Source organism: Carcharodon carcharias, chromosome 14 (assembly GCF_017639515.1).
Source record: "Carcharodon carcharias isolate sCarCar2 chromosome 14, sCarCar2.pri, whole genome shotgun sequence".
Taxonomy (NCBI): Eukaryota; Metazoa; Chordata; class Chondrichthyes; order Lamniformes; family Lamnidae; genus Carcharodon; species Carcharodon carcharias.
The window spans coordinates 133,535,804-133,555,345 of NC_054480.1; the positions used below are offsets into that span (position 1 = coordinate 133,535,804).

A 19,542-nucleotide genomic window follows, 5' to 3' on the forward strand; every position below is an offset into this window, starting at 1 on the left:
TCCATTTAAATAATATTCAGCTCCTCTATTCTTCCTGCCAAAGTGCATAACCTCACATTTTCCCACATTATATTCCATGTGCCAAGTTTTTGCCCACTCACTTAAACTGTCTATGTCCCTCTGTAGACTCTGTGTCATCCTCACTACTTGCTTTTCCGCCTATTTTTGTGTCATCTAAAAATTTGGCGATAGTACATTCACTTCCCTAATCTAAGCCATTAATATACATTGTAAATAATTAAAACGCCAGTACAGATCCCACTAGTTACAGGTCGCCATCCTGAAAATGCACCCACTTATCCCAGCTCTCTGTCTTCTATTAGTTAGCCAATCCTTCTAACCATGTTAATATAATACCCCCAACACCATGGGTTCTTATTTTATTAAGTAGCCTTATGTGCAGTACCTTATCGAGTGCCTTTTGGAAATCCAAATATATTAAACCTTCTAGTTCCCCTTTATCTATCCTGCTTGTTAACTCCTCAAAGAATTCTAATAAACTTATCAGGCATGATTTCCCCTTCATGAATCCATGAATCTGCTTGATTATATTATGCATTTCTAAATGCTCTGCTATTACTCCTTTATAATAGACTCCAATATTTTCCCAATGACGGGTGTTAAGCTAACTGGCCTATGGTTACCTGTTTTTTGTCTCCCTCCCTTTTTGATTAAGGGTGTTACATTGGCAATTTTCCAATCTTCTGGGACTTTTCCAAATTCTAAGGATTCTTGGAAGATTATTACCAGTGCATCCACTATCTCAGTAGCTTCTTCCTTTAATATCCTACGGTGCAACCTCTCAGGTTCAGGAGACTTATCAGCCTTTAGCCCCATTAGTTTCTCTAGTACTTTTTCTCTAGTGATAGTTATTGAATTTATTTCCTCCCCCCATTTTGCCCCTTGATTATTTCATACTTTTGGAATGCTACTATGTCTTCCAGCATGAAGAGTGATGCAAAGTATTTATTCAACTCCTCTGTCATTTCCAGGTTCCCCATTATTATCTCCCCAGTCTCATTCTCTAAGGGGACTATGTTCATTTTGACCTCTCTCTTCCTTATATATTTAAAGAAGCTCTCACTGTCCATTTTTACATTACTTGCTAGTTTACCCCCAAAGTTTGTTTTCTCCCTCGTTCTTATTTTTTGGTCATCTTTTGTTGTTTTTTAAAAATTTCCCAATCCTCTGGCTTACCACTAATTTTTGCAATGTTGTATGTTTTTTTTCTTTCAATTTGATACTATCCTTAACTTCCTTGGTTAACTATCATTGTTTTGTCCCCTTCCTAGAATCCTTCTTCCTCACTGGGATATATCTTTGTTGTGAGCCATGAAGTATTTTCATAAATGTCTGCCATTGTTCATCAACCGTCTTTTCTGCTAAACTCCTTTCCCAGTCCACTCCAGCCAACTCTGCCCTCATTCCTTTGTAATTACCCTTATTTAAATTTAGCACAGTTGTCTCTGACCCAAGTTTCTCACTCTCAAACTGAATACTAAATTCTACCATGTAATGGTCACTGTTTCCTAGGGGATCTTTTATTCTGAGATCATTTATTAAACCTGCCTCATTGCACATTACCAGATCCAAAATAGACTGATCCCTGGTTGGATCCACAATATATTGTTCTAGGAAACTGTCCCAAATACACTATGAATTCTTGCTCGTGGCTTCCTCTGCTAATTTGATTTTTCCAATCTACATGAAGATTAAAGCCACCCGTGATTAATATCCTGCCTTTTTTTACATGCCCTTATTATCTTCTGATTTATTCTCTGTCCTACAGCATTGCTACTGTTAGGGGTCCTGTAGGCTGCTCCCACTATTGTCTTCTTCACCATGTTATTTCTCACCTCCACCCAAAAGGATTCTACATCTTCCGATCCAAGATCATTTCTTGCTATTGTACTTAATCCATCTCATACTAACGAAGCTACCCCACCACCCTTCCTGCCTGTCCTTTCAAAAAGTCACATACCCCATAATATTTAGTTCCCAGCTTTGATCTCCTTGTAACCATGTCTCTGTAATGGCTATAAAATCATACCCATTAACCTCTATTTGTGCAGGTAATTCATTTATTTTGTTCTGAATACTAAGTGCATTTAAGTAAAGAGGCACTAATTTTGTCTTTTTAACATTTCCCCCTTTGATCCTATTCGCAGTTTTTTTTAAGTTTGTACACTCTGTCCCTTCCTGTCACACTCTGGGTATCATTACCTAAATAGCTGCCCTGCATTGCTGCCATATCCATTTGCTTTGTAAGCCTACATATCCCCTCTCCAGAACCTACCCACCCCCCACTCTATTTAGTTTAAAGTCCTCTCTACAGCTCTAATTATTCAATTCGCCAGGACACAGGTCCCAATACTGTTCAAGTGAAGCCCGGCCCACCGGAACAGCTCCCTTCTACCCCAGCACTGGTGCCAGTGCCCCATGAACTGAAACCCATTCCTCCCACACCAATCTTTGAGCCAAGCATTTAACTCCTTGACTTTATTTACCTTTTCCAGTTTGTCCGTGGCTCAGGTAGTAATCCTGAGATTATTACCTTGGAGGTTCTGCTTTTTAATTTAGCTCCTAACCGCTCAAATTCTTTCAGCAGAACCTCCTTTCTAGTCCTATCGATCTCGTTGGTACCAACATGGACAACAACTGGATCCCTCCCCTCCCACTCCAAGTTGCACCCCAGCCCTGAGGAGATGTCCTTAACCCTTGCACCAGGCAGGCAACACAGGCTTCGGGACTCATGCTCACAGCTGCAGAGAACAGTATCTATCCCCCTAATTATACTGTCCCCTACCACTACTACGCTCCCATTTCCTCCCCCACTTAAATAGCTCCCTGTACCACGGTGGCGTAGTCAGTTCGCTCATTCTCACTGCAGTACCCGCTCTCGCCCAAACAGCTTGCAAGAACCTCATAACTGTTGAACAATTGCAGGGGCCACAGCTCCTCAAACGCTATCCCCTGGGTCCCCATACCTGTCTCACCTGCAGTCACACCATCCTGTCCCTGACCACAGACCAAATTTGAATGACCTAATTGGAGGGGTGTGACTGCTTCCTGGAGCAAAGTGTGCAGGTAACTTTCCCTCTGCCTGATGTGGTGCAATGTCTGCAGCTCGGACTCCAGCTCCTTAACTCGGATCCAATAGTGCCATGGCACTATTTCGAAAAAGAGCAAAGGAATTACTCTACCCCAATGTCCTGGCCAATATTTATCCTTCAACCAACTTCGTTAAAACAAATCTGGTCATTATTAAATTGCTATTTGTGGGATCCTGCTTTGCACAATTTTGCTGCTTCTCCATTACAACTGCGCTTCATTGCCCGTAAAGTGCTTTGGGCCATCCTGAACTTGTGAAAAGTGCTAAATGAATGCAAGTCTTTCCTGGCTTTCTCCAAATTTAATGTCTGATCTGTGGTGAATTAGCCTCTCTTGGGTGGGCTGGCAGGAGACAAGATACAATTGGCCTCATACACCTGGGTTAAAGAAGGCCAGGGTCCATCGTCTTGATCACTGGCTTTTCAACAGCAACTTACTGAGAGGGTATGTCCTTGGAGGTCGAGTGAGAGCATGCAGCTCAGCTGTGATGCCCTCCATACCCAAATAGCATGTCAACAATTACTGACGGGATTCACCCACATGGTTATTTGGACAAGGTAACAGAGAGTGCCTGGTGCCCTTTGGAAATGTACCACAGCGAGGAATCAAAGGTGAGAGGGTAAGAGGCAAGAAAACTGACAAATCAGGATTTTTCCTAAAATTACGAAATACAAACAATCCACCTGAAATGAGACTCCGCCTGAAGCTCCCATCGCCCTGCGCTTGTCCCCGGTGTATTCAGCACAAGCAATGCAAATGCAGACACAAAGGGGTGGAGGGTGAAGGGGTGAACCAAGCAACCTCAGTTCAGGGAGCCTTTTCATTTTGATCCACACCAATCCAAGCCTGTCAACACCTGGAGTTTGCACCAGGAGCAAACTGACTGTAATCGATATTTTCCTCTTGGAAATTAGTGGTCAAGGGAGTGGTGGGGAGTGGGTTGGGGATGGGGTTGGGGCGGGGGGTGGGGGGGGGATGTGGAAAAGGAAAGAAATATGTCTTAATCAAGTTTCCTTCCAAAAACAAAAGGTTTGAAGATGTGGTGAAGTTTTTTTTGTTGAATTTGAAGTTTGTTCAGATTAAACAGAAAATCAAGGCTCAGAGTGATGTGCCAAATTTTCAGTTTATCTTGGATATTAATAGCAAAACGGTGCTTTTCCTTAGCACTCGGCTGAACAAAATCCACAGTGGAACGTACAAATGGATGCGGGCCGAAGGAGTTGGATTCCCGGAATCGCATCTCCAACCATCTAAATGAGGCACAATACAAAACACAGACGGAGTTCAGAGTCAGTCAGCCAAGGAGCCAGAACCTCAGCACTAGACAATCCTATTCAGGTAATTTTAAAAAAAAAGATTTAAATTACTTGTAGTCCAGGTAAATAAGGAATATCCACTTTGCAACAGAAATCATTAAACACTGGATATGAGCAATATCTGAGTCTGTCATTCAGGTCTGTTTATGTGACCATTTCTACATAATAAAGCTATTTCTTTCCTTTTTTAAGCACAATATTATGATCGATCATTGGGGCAAATCGCTTTATTGAACCGCACAAGGGGCCTGCAGCTGACAGAATCGATTATGGTGCGAGCGAAGCTTTTTCATCCCCCACCCCCACACTCAGTGAAGCTTCGGATTTCATGGTAAGTGCACTTTAGCCGTCGCAAAATGTTCTCCCCGTTTTCTTCCCCTCCCGCCGCCAGATGAAACGATAAAACAAATCTATCCAGGTTTTCTACAATAAAATATGTTTTTAACCTTTTTACCAAGAGAAAGGGTCTTGGCACCAAAAATCTTCAATTACATCGAAAACGTGAGCGAGCGACAAAGAAATTTCCTGATGTTAGCAATCCACAGATGGAAATTATCAGCGACACACATTGAGGACGGACATCAGGGACAACTTCTGAGGTTGGTTGGGATAATTGGACACGGAATGGATTAATCAGGGAAAGATTCTTGAGGCTGCTCAGGAAACAATCGAGGGGTAAAAAGAAACTATTCCAACCCAAAAAAGAATTCCCGTCCCTTTTCTCCAATGTTGAAAGACCCACTAACAAAACGACAATCTCAGGAATCGCATCAAAACTGACTCGTCCCACTAATTTCACAAGCGGGTTATTAGCGAAAGGGGGGGATTTCCTCCCTTTAGATGTCACAATGGACGAGCTAATGTGCCAAAAGAATGCGTTTCGAGCGCCATTTTCTAATCCCTTACTTTTCCTGCTGCCTTATGATTCTGTTGTGTAATATGTGTTGTTACAACGTAAAAGACAATGGTGCTCTGTGTTGCAAATACAGGAGAGTAATAAGGGAGAGATGTTTGTGTAGCCCGCTGCCTTTAACACAGAGGGGTTTTTTTAGAGTTAATGAAGGACACTGGCCTAGCCACTGTTCAGAACAAGCTTAAAGCTGATCGCAAATGCAAGAGATCAAATGCTATGCTACGTTAGTCAAGAAATTACAGTGCATTATTGTCGCAGCATCAAAATTACACCAGGTACAGCCTGTGACAAATAAGCAAAGGAGCTTTAGAGTTCTCTGTGGCAAAGATGTACAAAGTGATGATCATTTTTTAAAAAAAAACACTGAATATCAGATTAACAATAATCAAGAAATGTTTTATAAACTCCAACCGTCCGACAATCTTTCTACCCTGCAAATACATTTAATGAAACAAAGCCATTTCCATTGACTGTTTTGTGAGGCACCATTTTATCATAACAGAGGGCATGTGCTGGATATCAGTTAGCCTGATAAACTCTGGCATGATCCTGCTGATGTCGGAACTTTGAGTGAGAAATATATTTGCAGTTGACTCGGAAAAATTTTACAAAATAAAGTTGCAATATAAAGTATAAGAAAAAAATACGTGCTTAGTTACATTCACTGTCAATGGGGAAATTAATGTCCTCCCCACAAATGAAGCTACTCTCCCTCCCGCTTTATTCTTTTTCAGTCTTCAGTTGCCTTTCTATAATCTGTGAGGGTCTTCAGTTGACTCAAGATTGAGGAAGGGGCTGCATTGAAGACAAAGCTGTCTCAAGGCCTTCGTCTCACCCAAATTTGAAAGCAGTTCCCTTTTTCGTTACTTTGAAGAAACATAATTTTAAACCGGATGCAAAAAAACTTTAGATTATCAGCGCAGGATTTTCAGCGTCAATGAGCTGCGGGGAGCCTTGAAGGTTTCTCAAACCAAACAGGCAGAACTCCGATCTGCTCGGGCACTTCTTTAATGTTTCTTCCCCCAGTTCCAAAATCCAAAATTCCCAATAAATGAGCTATATCTAGCCAGTTCAATGTGAAAACTCCTCGCTAATGGGTCTCATGGTGATAAGATAAACCACCACCCTCCCCCCCGAAATGTTCGAAGAAAGGGGCTTCGCTTCATTTTAATATGGATTTGCAATAGAAAAAGATTGTCACACGGCTGCAGTTGATAAAACACGCCTTGATTTAGTATTAAGCTGGTGTTATTCAGTGGAGTTTTATTTTTAAAATAGACCATCACTCACCAATGTATATCCTTTACACAGAGGGAGAGTTCTAAAGCTCTTTGTTCCAACAGCTCAGCCCAGCCAACCATACGGTTTATGAACAGTTGCTTTTCTTTTCTCCCTGACTTGGACATCGCTAGCTCAGCTAGGATTAAAAGATAGAATGCGTCCTCATTTGATATTTATAAAACTGAGGGGACAATATACCTTTAGTGCACAGTTTTATTTTTAAGGAGAGTTAGTAGTTGCTCTAATTCTATCCCAGCTAAGGTAATCTTTCTCTCATTGTCCATCCAAGCCTTCCTCGGATTTCTCCAAAGCAGGTAGGGCGGCAGACTCCTAACATATCTGCAGCGTACCACATTCCGTATAGTCTGCAGGTTCTGCAGCTTTAAAATGGCGGCACCACCCGTGTTAGCCAAGAGGCTTGCTCAACATATCTATTTAGAAAAAAATAAAATTAATTAATTTTATTGATCAGACCATTCGCGGCAAAACAAAAACAGCAGCTTCTACAGCCAGGAATGCCAAGGTGAAGAACTCTTGACGTAAGGAATTTGACCAAAATGTAAATTGGAAAAAAAATAATTGTAATTAAAGAACAAAGCCAATATTCAGATAAATCCACAGTGGCCAACTGTCATTCAGAAAGGCTTAAAAGTATATATGTGCAGCCACTGAAAAGGTAGTTGGTCTCCAATGGATCTCTATTCACAAAAATTCCAACATGGAATGATACAAAATTTCTAAATCTCAGAAATACGTTCTGAAGGAATATAATTATGCACAAATTGTAGCAGCATATTAAACCTGTAAGTGGTTTTGTTAGAATCAGAACAATTTTAAACAAACAGGTTGTGATCATGCACCAATATCGCACAGTGCAGTTCCAAGAGTTTTATGGAATGAAAGAGTGTTTATAATTCTAATCATTCCCTTCAGAACAAAAAATGTAATATATAAAAGTGTATAAAAAACACATAAAAGTTATTATTTTCTATATCCCAGGCATTATATATGTTACATAAATATAAAAAAGTATCCATAAAATTAAAATATATACATGTATAATACACATCTAAAAGTTAATAGATACAAATATATGTTTACACTGTAGATAATATCTCTATATCAATTTCTAAATTATATAGATGCAAAATAAATAAAATGTAAATACAAAATATATGTAAAATTGTAGACAAAATATCTTACATGTAGAAAGCTATATGTGAGTTAACAGTATATCTATGTAAAATGTAAATAGATATTCTGCTGCTGCAGAAATGTCACTACTTCCCACAGAGGTTACAGCGTTTAACATCTCAATGAATGCCACATGCTTGTAAGAGAGGATGTAGTGGAGATTCTATTTGTCTGGCTTATGAGGTTGGTGTTGAGAACCAACATGGGACATGTATCTCATGTAGAACATGCTCTAAGTATTGTTTCAAAACTACCTGAACCAAGTTAAATGAATTCAGTGCTGTGCCAGTCATAATTATCGGCACAGTTGCCATTTTCTTTTAGCTCTCTCTTTCTCTCTCTCTTTCTCTCTTTCTGCCGGGTTTTTTCTCTCTGTCGTTTAATCTTTTGAGGGGAAATGAGTTTTTTGATTTTCTGTCACATGTCGATGATCTCCAGGAATCAATTAGGATGTGCTTTAAATTGATGCTGGTCAAAGAGGGATCGATGTGACCTGCCCTCTGGAGGGTTGAGCAGCCCGATCTGTAATTAAAAGCGTTGGTTCAATTCCTGGCCATTGTGGCGTTTAGTCCAGCTCAGCCCAGAGAGTAGTTAAGGTGCCAGGGTGCCCTGAGGTTGTGGAGGAAGGAAATGAGCCTGAGTTCTTGCTCTTTGATCACTGGTGATTGCTGTTGGAAAGCATGCATTTATATGTAGATCTGGTAAAGGGAGGACTAGCCTCAGTTTATGCCCTGTGGCCAAAGAGCCTTCTGATTCTTGCTCTCAAGAGCGACACATCAAGATTGGTCATATGGAGTGAGGTACTGTAAGACATCTACTACCCTGTAACTATACCTCAGTGTGCTTCAGCGACTTTAACAGAGGAAAGGAGATGGGATGGGAGAGCGAGCACATTGGGCTGACTGCATCTGCTCCTGCCCCCAGTAATATTCAGCTTTTTAAAACGTTCTCCAGTTTCTCCACAAGCCAAGTTTGAGGAACCGGAATAGCTTTTCCAAGAGGTTTTCAAATAATATGAGGCACAGGAGCTCACAGCGGCTCTTGGTTTCTGCTGATTTTTGTCTTAGCACTTTCTGTTGTACTCAGTGATAGATTTGGTAGATTTTCACATTCAGCGCCTGAGGTGTAATCCTGTCATGTCTGCCATTGTGCATTCCGCTATTTTTCATGACAATGAAATCAGTGGGATGAAAATTGTAGGGTTCTATAAAGGATGGGTTTACTCTGCACCGGGAAGATCCAATGCAGCAAAGCTGGCAATTTATTCCATTGCGTGTTTCACATCTTGAATTTCCAAACTGATACGAAACCCTGACAACTCATTCCCTCCCAAACCAAGGACAATATATAAAACATAAAGCATTTCACTTGGATAGCCGCACATTTGCTTCCTGTGCACTTTTGTCCCATTCTTCTCTACAGCTCTAAATTATTGTTTACCAGCAGCGCCTTTCATTCAGTCAACAGATAAAATAGCGCAGACGTGGCTGTTCAACCCATCAAGCCTGCACGGGTGCTGTCACTCTGTGGCTGGAGATGCCCTCTGCATCACTCAGCGAGGTTTCTCTTGGGAGAGTTAAACAGCCAAACATACAAACAAACAGCCAGGAATATTTATTGGATAGCTAGCTCAAGCCTCCGTAACCAAGCAGATGATGATGTGGTCGTTGGAAGTGAGTCCACATAGACTGGTAATAGCTCCAAACATATGCTTATCATTATCCAGACCAACTAACAAGTAGCCTTAGGCACCAACGACAATTGTAGACTATAAACTTGAAGTAATTCAAGGATGTTCCTAATCTCCCAAGATATCTAAGATATGAGTAACGTATTCCTACTCGCTAATTACAAACTGGAACGCAATAAGGGGAAACAAAGAGAGGTTATTGCACACTCCGATGCTGAATTGAATCTTTAAATTTTATAGCAATAGAAAAGGATTTCTTCCATTATCAGTGCAGGAAATGGTAGAGAAAGATGTAGATAATCTGCTAATGGAAGGGTTTGTTTAGCTCAGAATTTAAGTTGTGATAATACTTGTGCAACTATTATCAGCAATGAAACAGCTGAGAATAACTGACTTTTTAATCACTGAAATAGTAATTTGAAGTGACATGTTTTTTTAAAAACCCATAGCTTATCTGCGAGTGATCTGTTACTAATGGATAGACACACATAAATCATCCAAGAGGTCTTTGGCTTATTTTAAACCAGTGGAAATAAAGATCCGTTTCTTTCAGTTACACCGAGTAACACATCTATGCAAATTTAATATTAAACTCGGTCACCGAAACCACATGTAAATGATATGTAAATTATCTGTTGTGTTAGTCAATGACAAGGGGCCATTTCCCAAAATACCCTTTAAAAAAAAGAGCTGTGACATCTCCATTTTCAGGGTAAATTTTCTTTTCAAAAATGAAAAAAAACCCTGCATTTTCCAGTGGAGCTGTCATCTTCAGAAGAACATGAATCAATTGTTTACTCCTTCATGCCAGAAACTTGTCCTTCAGTGGCACAGTGGCCAGGTTATATCAAGAAAATCAGGTTTAATCTATGTCAGCAACCATGACTCGTATATCTGAAATGGTGCAGATGAAAATAGTGAGGGGGATGGGAGAAGATGGATTGAAGTTTTTTTTTCCCTCTCCTCTTTTCTTGAGAGCACCGGGCGATCCTGAGGTAAATGGTACTTGGCATCTCATCCATGTGGCTATTCCTACAGGCAGTGTGCTCAAATTCATACCATATTAGCCCATGGACTGTGAGGTCTCGATTCTCTTGGCTGCCAAGGCAGTCTTCAATGTGGCTGAACTGTGGCTGGCAAGAGTCTAGATTGCAACTACTGGAACAAGTGTTTACTGTTGCCAGATGTGATTTATTGCTAATTATGTGCCGATGATGAACAGGAAGCCTGCTGAAACCCCAACGCTTGAAAATGTAATGGCTTTGTACTCGGTGGTCTTCCTATCATCCTAGTTTGAACAAAATGGTTCCTGTGCTGCATGTTAATAATGTATTTTATAACTTGTAGGAGCACCACCCTCAAAACAAGCTGCAATGTATTCCGCCTAAAAGGCTCAATGAAGCCATCTGAGGGTATGGGATGCTTCTGAATTGCAGGCTAGCTATCCAGTCAGGGGCTGCGGCATTATAAATTGTGATAAAGTTCAGGTTAACACTCCATTATCTGAACATGAACATTGGATCGCAGTCTGGGCTTTAACTGCTAGATAATATTGTTCTTGGCTAGCTCTGTGTTTTATATTCTTAGATGTCTGCATTTTATATTGGTCCTCATGACCATCATTGGCAGTGCAAGAGGAAGACTTATTACAAGTTGCTGATGATGGTTTCTAATCGCCTGCGTTCTAGAAAGTATACATAGAAATTACAGCACTGAAAGAGGCCATTCAGCCCAAACTGCTCCAAGCCAGTAACTATACTCCACACAAGTTTCCTTTCACGCTACTTCATCTCACCTTATCAGCAGGTCCTTCTATTCCTTTCTTCCTCACAATAACTAGCTTTCCTTAAAGGCAAAAGCAAAATACTGCAGAAACTGGAATTCTGAAATAAAGGCAGAAAATACTGGAAAAACTCAGCAGGTCTGGCAGCATCTGTGGAAAGAGAAACAGAGTTAACGTTCTGAGTCAGTGTGACTCTTCTTCAGAGTTCAGCAACTCCTTGCAATAGTGAGTTCCACATTCTAAGCATTCGCTGGGTTAACAACTTTCTCCTGATTTTCCGGTCGGGTTTATTAATCTTAAACTTATTAAACAGGGGCTTTAGTTTGAACATCATGGGCTGAGTCCGACTTTAAAAGTGTCCTTTCTATATTCTCATCTTCCTCACTTGAGCACAGGCTCCAGGTCCAAGGTTATATTGGATTAGGCAGCACCTCACCAAACACCCAGTTTAAACCCATTCCATTAACTTGAAGGTCCCTCTGTTCAAATTTACAGTTAGTGTCTTGTATTAAAGGGGTTGCATGTTAATGCTGCCTCGGTCCTTTAAAATGGCACAAAGGAGGTGCTACTAATGTGTCTGGCAGCGCAGAAAGTCATTTGATGAGGATGGGTACAATATTTGGCACCAAGGGGCACGGTACCATTGACATGAATGGGTGGCACAGAATGCCAGGTGTTCCTTTTGATCTGAGCCCTCAACCTTCCAAAGTAGACCAAGAAAAAGAAAATAACCGGCATTCCATATAGCGCCCTTTCATCACCTCACAGCGTTCCAAAGCACTTTACAACCAATAAGCGTAGTCACTGTTACAACATGAGAAATCGCAGCATCCAATTTGCGCACAGCAAGCTCCCACCAGCAGCTATGAGATAAATGAACACATCGCCTGTTTTGGGTGCGCTTCTGAAGTGCTTTTGCTGTTGTAATTTAGATTTCGCATTGTGCTGGCCCGTAGGGGATCCCTATTTTTATGTAACGTCTGCAGAATGGCACAAAGCTATGCAATTCCCAATGTAGCTGCCAGTGCTCAAGATCCAAGCCATGGACTGGAGACCACGGCAGTCCCACCATATTGCAGGTTCACAATGCAAATAGAACACAGAGGCTCCCTGAACAATTCTTCCGATACATACTATACCTATTAACTGGGTGCATTTAGTCTCTCAGTCCTGTGCTCATTTTATTTCCTGTGATTAGTAAAATGCTTGTGATCTACTTGGGGCTCCATGACTAAAGGGCTCACAAAAAAACCTGATGCGATTAACAGGCGACATTAATAAAAAAAAAAAGAATTTCTTCTTGAAAGAATTGGAAACCCAGTTGAACATAAAGGCTGCTCCCAAACGTCAAGCCAAAGTTCAAAGCAGTCAGAAGTTAGTGCACTTCCTCAGACCATCTGCAAAACTCGATAACTATAATTCCTTTTTCTGTGATGTTTTCTGATTCATAACCTGAGGAGCCCTCAGGGGAAAGAGGAACACCACAACAGATACAAACCAGCTTTGTTTCCATGGTATAAATCACCGTTCAGGGCAGGACTGGAACACATTCTAAATGAATGGCTGGGGAACACCACAGGAGAAATCTGTATTTCAAAGTTATGCCCAGCATTGCCAAGCGCTAAGGATTTTCTGAATGATTTATTGATGTTTGCACCATTGTTTTACTTGTGTGATTCACAAGGATATATATCAATAAATGAGAGAGAGAGAAAGGAGTGAGAGATGTATGTGGTAAAAAGGAAGACTTGCATTTAAATAGCGCCTTTCACAATGTAAAATGTCCCAAAAGTGCTTTGCAGCCAAAGTTGTACTTTTGAAGTGTTGCAATTGCCAGTTAACAGCAAATTCTGTACGGTTTTGTGCTGTTACTCTACACTGACCTGGACTGAGTTTGCCGGAATCCGTTTGATTTAGCTAACAGGATAGGGACAGTTTTCTAATCCCAATGTTCTAGGATATACAGATTCAGGATCAGTGTCCATAATCTAACCTACTTCTGAAACTATGGAAGGTATTTAATGGAGGCTACAGGTGTCTTGCCCAAAGGAGAGCTGGCAATAGCCCCAAGCTGCCTACTTACGGGAAGGCCCACCATATCAGGTGCCAATCAGGCATTTAACTGGGGAGCAGCAAGCCTTCTCTGGAATCAAGGACCCCAGGAAAAAAATCCTGCTGCCCCACTCCTCCCCCACTCCCCCAAGAGTCGTCAGCCAATCAGAGGGGGAGTGGTGGCTGCTGGCGGCAATGTGCCCATGCAAGGCCCAGGACCGCTGAGGGACCCAGGCCAAAGCTGAGTGATGGGGTTGAGAGATTTGGGGGAAGTGGGGGTGTCAGCAGCAAGGGCAGGGGTGTGGTTCTCAACCTCCACCCCCACCCTCCCACTTCCCAATGCAATGTCCCTCGATGAGGCACAGACAGCCTGACAATGAGGGACCCCGACCCCCACCGGAAGCCTGCAAGCTACCACGGCAAGGTTTGTTTTATGGGCTTCCTTCATGGCGAGTCCTGCTGCCGGCCAAATAGCAGTGGGGGGCGGGATGAGGCCCTTAAGTGGACATTAAGTTGCCCACTTAAGGGTCTAAGGGCCTCAACTGACAGCAGGGCAGGAAAGCTGTCCATGAGCCTCCCGCCCAGGCTTAATTGAAGCAGAGATGAGAAGGCAATGGGATCCCCGCCCATCACCCTTCTGCCCAATTAAATGCCCCCCCAACCAACAAACTCACCTTGCAGAAAGGTATTAAATTCCATCCTATGAGTTTGGTAAGCTTCGTCTTGGAATCTGATCCTGAATTTAAATTAGGCTGTGAGGTAAAGACCACCAGTTTACAAAGATTAAATTGGTCATCATTTGTTTTATCACAGGGGGGTTTTGCTGAGGTTATGGGAACCGTATTCTATTATTTCATCCATTTTTCTGTCAAAATTTGTGGCCTTGCCTCTAGTACACAAAGAGACTACTGTTCCTCACATTCCTCTGACAAGTTGCTAGTGACTAAGTCGAATTTGGTTTTTATTGTATTCTCGATTTTTTTTTGAAAAACCATCTTGGGGATCACATTGCACAATTATGGCTGTTTCCCATGGAAGTCCAAAGGCAGTAGTCTTGATTGTAAGCAGATTACATACATTACAGGATAGGAATGACTGGCTATCCTTGTGGCATAGAGCAGATTAGTGCACTGAACTATAGAGAGGGAGAGAGAGGGAGAAATCGGAGAAGGAAAGCAAGAGATAGAAGGAAAGCAAAAGTGAAAGAAAGGAAAGAGAGAAGGTAAAAAAAGGAAAGGAGAGAAAGGGAAAGTGAGAAAGAGAGCAAAAAGAGACAAAGGGACAGAGAGAGAAAAGGAAAGGAGAGGAGAAAATGGAGAGAGAGAGAGAGAGATGGAAAAAGAAGGATATATAGAGAAAAAGAGACAGAAAAGAAAGACAAATGTGTAATGTGAAAGTGATGCTGCACATGCTGAGACCCTACAACCAGGTAGAGGAATACTGGCCCTAAGCATTCGCACTGGCTGAGCCAGTTTTTTGAATGGTGTCCATTGCTAGTTAAAAGTTTTAATGCACAGCCTAGTAACTATTTTAATATTGAGTGTTGCAGCTTCAAGACTCCTTTCACAGATGACCTTGACAAGAGAGGATTTTCATCCTATCAGCTCAAGGTGAAAGACCAGCTGTAGCACTGCTTTATCATACCACTACCGTGGAAAGTTTCTACCCTAATGTGGCTGACACACCTCACTAGCTAGGTGCCACAGCCCTTTGAAACTCGCTTTGTAGTCCATTCTAACACAAGCAGAATCAATTAGAGGAAGTTTGGTTTGAGTTGAGTTGGAGAGCATTCCAATCTCTAACCCAGCTGATTAATTGCCTTTCAGCACCAAGGCATGAAATAGAAAAATGGCTTTCTTTGCATTTTGGGTGCTCAGCTATGTTTTTAATCCAAGCTATTACTATATTCAATATATTCAATATATTCAAGCTATGAAACTTAACTGAGGTATTGTGCAATTGATTACAGGGAAACAGTTATGAGCTGGGACGAATTAAAGGTAATCCCAATCTCTATACGCAACATGGACCTGCCCCTGCCTCCCAATGTGGGTCTGAGAATCAAGGCTACATCTTCTGGGCCCACGAATTTATGGTGGTCTTGTTATTAGACTAGTAATCCAGGCAATGTCAGCTCAAATCCCATCATGGCAGCTTCAGAATTTGGATTCAGCTTAAAAATATCTGGAAACAGGAATTGGAAATGACCTTAAACAGTCATATTGTCAACATAAAAATCATCAACTGATACATTAACATTCCTGTAGGGGAAGAAACTTACCACCCTTACCTGGTCTGGCTTATAGGAATCTCCACATCAACACAGTCAATAAAACTGCCCTCTCAAATGACCCACCTAGCCTCTGAAGAAGGGTCATGCAGACTCGAAACATTAACTTTGTTTTTCTCTCTTCACACATGCTGTCAGACCTGCTGAGTTTTTCCAGCATTTCCTGTTTTTGTTTCAGATTTCCAGCATCTGCAGAATTTTGCTTTTAACCGAGCCACTCAGTCGTATCCCCGTAATAAATGGCAGTCTTGCCAGTGACCACCTGACTACCCCCCAACCTGACTACCCTTCCTGACCTGATCCAACTACCCTCCAACCCATCCACCCACTCACCAACATCCACACTGGACCCCTAAACTTGCCAAACAGCAGCTAGTGCCGTAACAAGGGGGCATGCCCCGCCTGTCTCCCCGATGCTACAGCTCTGCCACGCAGTTCTTCAAGGGGCGCAGCACTCCACAGTTCTGGGGAAGACAGGCTCGGAAGGCCCGACAAGAAATGCAAAGCGCCGTCGAGGCACGGGAATGTTTGAGAGGAACTGCAATCCAGTGATGATTGCCGCTCCATGGAAGATCCAGGCACTAATTTCACCCAAGGCACAGACGCAATGGGCCAAATGGCCTCCTTCCATGCTGTAAAATTTCTAAGTTTATTTAATGTATAGCAATTGTGCCTCTCCTGTACTGCAGAATTCTGAAGGGCAATGCTCTCTGCATATTCCCCTCTCCAAACACTGGCATAGTGACAGGACAGAGCAAATCAGACAATGCTTACAGGCAAAGTTCTCAGCAGCTGTTAAAACAACCTGGAGGTCTATGTTGCCCTCCCCAAGTTTCACAGATCATGAACTCCTAATTGAATGTATAATTTAAACATCAAGTTTTATGGTAAATCATAAAAGAAAAGAGTTACTAGGTTGATTAACCAGAGTTAGAGCAATGAGCTTTCAGGGAAGACTAGACAAAGGCTCTTTAGTCTTAGAAGGAGAGAGAGAAAACAGACCTTGTGGAAATGTATACAAGATATTAAACAGCATAGGAAAGGCAAGTCCTAATATTTCCTTAGGTGGCACGGTGTCAAATTTTATTTAATAAGGCTCCTGTGAAGGGCTTTGGGACATTTTATTATGTCGGAGGCATTCTATAAATGCAAGTTGCTGTTAAGGGCAGCAACAGCAGGAGGAAAAGGAGGGACAGGTTTAAACTGGGGTAAATAGACTGATATCCGGGCAAATTAGTGAATCCTTGGGATAGAATTCTAGTTAGGATCGTGAAGGCATTCAGGGGCCAGTTGAATCTTGTCATTGCTTTCAGCTGAACTGTAACTATGTGGATGGATCAGCTCTCTACAATTAACTTGTGATCAGGTTACATGACATGATCCAGTAATGGACTGATGTGATATAGGGAATTACACTTTATGTTGTGCATGCAAGGTGAAAAGGCCCTTTTCTCCATGGAAGAGAAGGCAGAGGCTTGGCTTGATGGCAGTCTTAGATTATGAAGCGGTTCAATGAGTTAGACATGGGGAAGACATTTCCAGTGTGGACATATATAAGATAGTCACTTATAATTCCAATAAGGGATTCAGTAGCAACTTCTTTCATAGGTAGGTGGTGGTGTAGTGGTATTGTCACTGAACTGGTATTCCAGAGATCTAGGGTAATGATGTGGGTTCAAATCCTATTGTGGCAGATGGTGAAATATGAATTCAATAAAAAATCTGGAATTAAAAATCTGATGACAGCCATTGTTGGAAAAGCCCATCTGGTTCACTAATGCCCTTTAGGGAAGGAAATCTGCTGGTCTGGCCTTGACTTTTAAGTGCCCTCCATTATCATAATTATGTAATTAGGAATGGACAATAAATGAAGCAACACCCACAGTGAACGAATAAAAAAAAACTCTGTGATGAGAATGTGGAACTTGGAATAGTTGGGAACAATTAACATAGATGAAATAAAGGAGAAGATTTGAGATGTACATAAGGGGGGGAAAGGAACAGAAAGATATCAGATAGGGTGATCTCCTATTCTTCTTCAAAACAGTACTGTGGGAACATTTACATCCATCTGAGAGACAAGATGGAGCCTCTGTTAAATGTCTCATCTAAAAGAGACACTGTCTCCAACAGCGTAGCACTCCCTCAATGCTGCATTGGAGTTTGAGCCAGGATTTTGTCCTCAAGCCTTTGCATCACTGTACCGTATCTACAATCCTCCTGAGTAACGTGCACATTAAGTGAAGAACTGGCTGGAAAATTTATCAGTATAATGAAAAAGTTAAAACATCAGCATTTATCCTTAAGGCTCAGTTGCTTTCTAATAAATGAAAGGACATTTAATTTTTAAAAACTGCTGCATGCATCAGGTTAGTATCTAATACTGAAAATCTGAACTCTCGGAGAAAAAGTATTCTGGAAAAGCACGGCTGGTCAGCCAGCATCAGGATGAGAAAACCACAGGTTTTTTTTATTTTGGTATATGCTTAACTTTGGAACACATAACAGCCCAAACAGGTGGACTTTCTGAGTCAGTAAACATTTCAGAAAAGGGATGCAGATACTCCACATCTCCATCTAGATCAGCCCGCCCCCAAGCTAAGACTGCACTAATTAAAAATTGGGGGTACAAGCAAAGCAACCAATCCACCCCTCCCTGCAAAATGGAATGAGCCAACCCTGGATACCCGCCTTCTCCAAGTAGGCAGAACCTCCAATAGTCCTCTGACTTAAGTGAACCTCAGGAAGCGTCCCCAAATTAACATGGCCCCCAAATATTGCAGTATTGCCAGCATATACACAAATATATCATCCTCAATAAACGGATATGTTTTTCCTAGAACATGTATCTGATAAAGGGGAGTTTGTGAAGACAGCTGCCACTTGAAATGTTAAACAATTCTTCTTGCGTTGATCAATCTACAATGAAATTCCAGTTTGTTTAGGAGAAAAGGAGGAAGGGAGGAGATGAAAAAAAAAAGGGAGGGAAATATGGTCAATCTGCGACAGCTGGAGCGTGTCCACAGCTCACAGCCAATGTTCCGTGCATCAAATTATTCCCACACCCCACCCCTCCAAAAAAAACCACATAATTAACAAACAAATTGCAAGAAGAATAACAAAGCAGAGAATGGTGATGAGGGTGGGAAGGAAATAAAGTATTAAGATGGCTGCCAACTTCTCTGGAAATATGTAGAGTACATTCAAGCCAAGGCTCAAATGAGAACAGGGGTCACTGGTCTGCATCGGTCTCGCCGTTTTGTGTAACAATTGGAATCTATCGGATGATACCAGTATGCTGTTTTTGCAATAAAAAAAAACAAATTCTGCAAAATAGCAAAACCGTAATTAACAGATGGGATGGAACGCGTGTAAAGGTAGACACATAAAATCTCCTTTGCTTGTGTGTAAAGCGTTGGCTGGGCCCAGCAGTGACAAGCACAGGCAGGAGCTGAGGTGACGTCACAATAGCGGCAGCGATGGAGGAAATGCGCATGCGTCTGGTGCTGTCAGCATTGTGTACAAGATGGATGGTTCGGGAAGTAGCAGGGATAATGGCGAAGGGCTGCGACTGAGATCACGTGGGCAAGGTCTGCGGGACTGCACAGGCAGGGCAGGCAGGCAGGCAGGCAATAAGATGCCGAGGCAGCAAGGAACAGACGAAGAACGATTGAATAGGGCTGGGCAGAATATGGTCCACCACAAGTCCAATAATATACGCACTTGAAGTTTGGTTTTATCAAAAAGTCAGACAGCTTAACAAGCTGCAGCTATTGCAAGACTGCCATTTATAATGAAAGATGTTGCATTATTAAATATATTATATATATATAACATAATAGAATATATATATATATATAATAGAATATTTACTTTTGCTATTGACAATATTCAGGGCTCCATTTTTGCACT

General features: G+C 41.7%; 1 protein-coding gene across 2 annotated transcripts in view; it reads right to left on the reverse strand.

Annotated features, from left to right (window-relative positions):
- The window catches only part of LOC121287280 (ephrin-A5-like), a 371,160-nt gene that overhangs the window by 266,938 nt on the left and 84,680 nt on the right, over window positions 1-19,542 (reverse strand). The gene's annotated exons all lie outside the window — the stretch shown is intronic.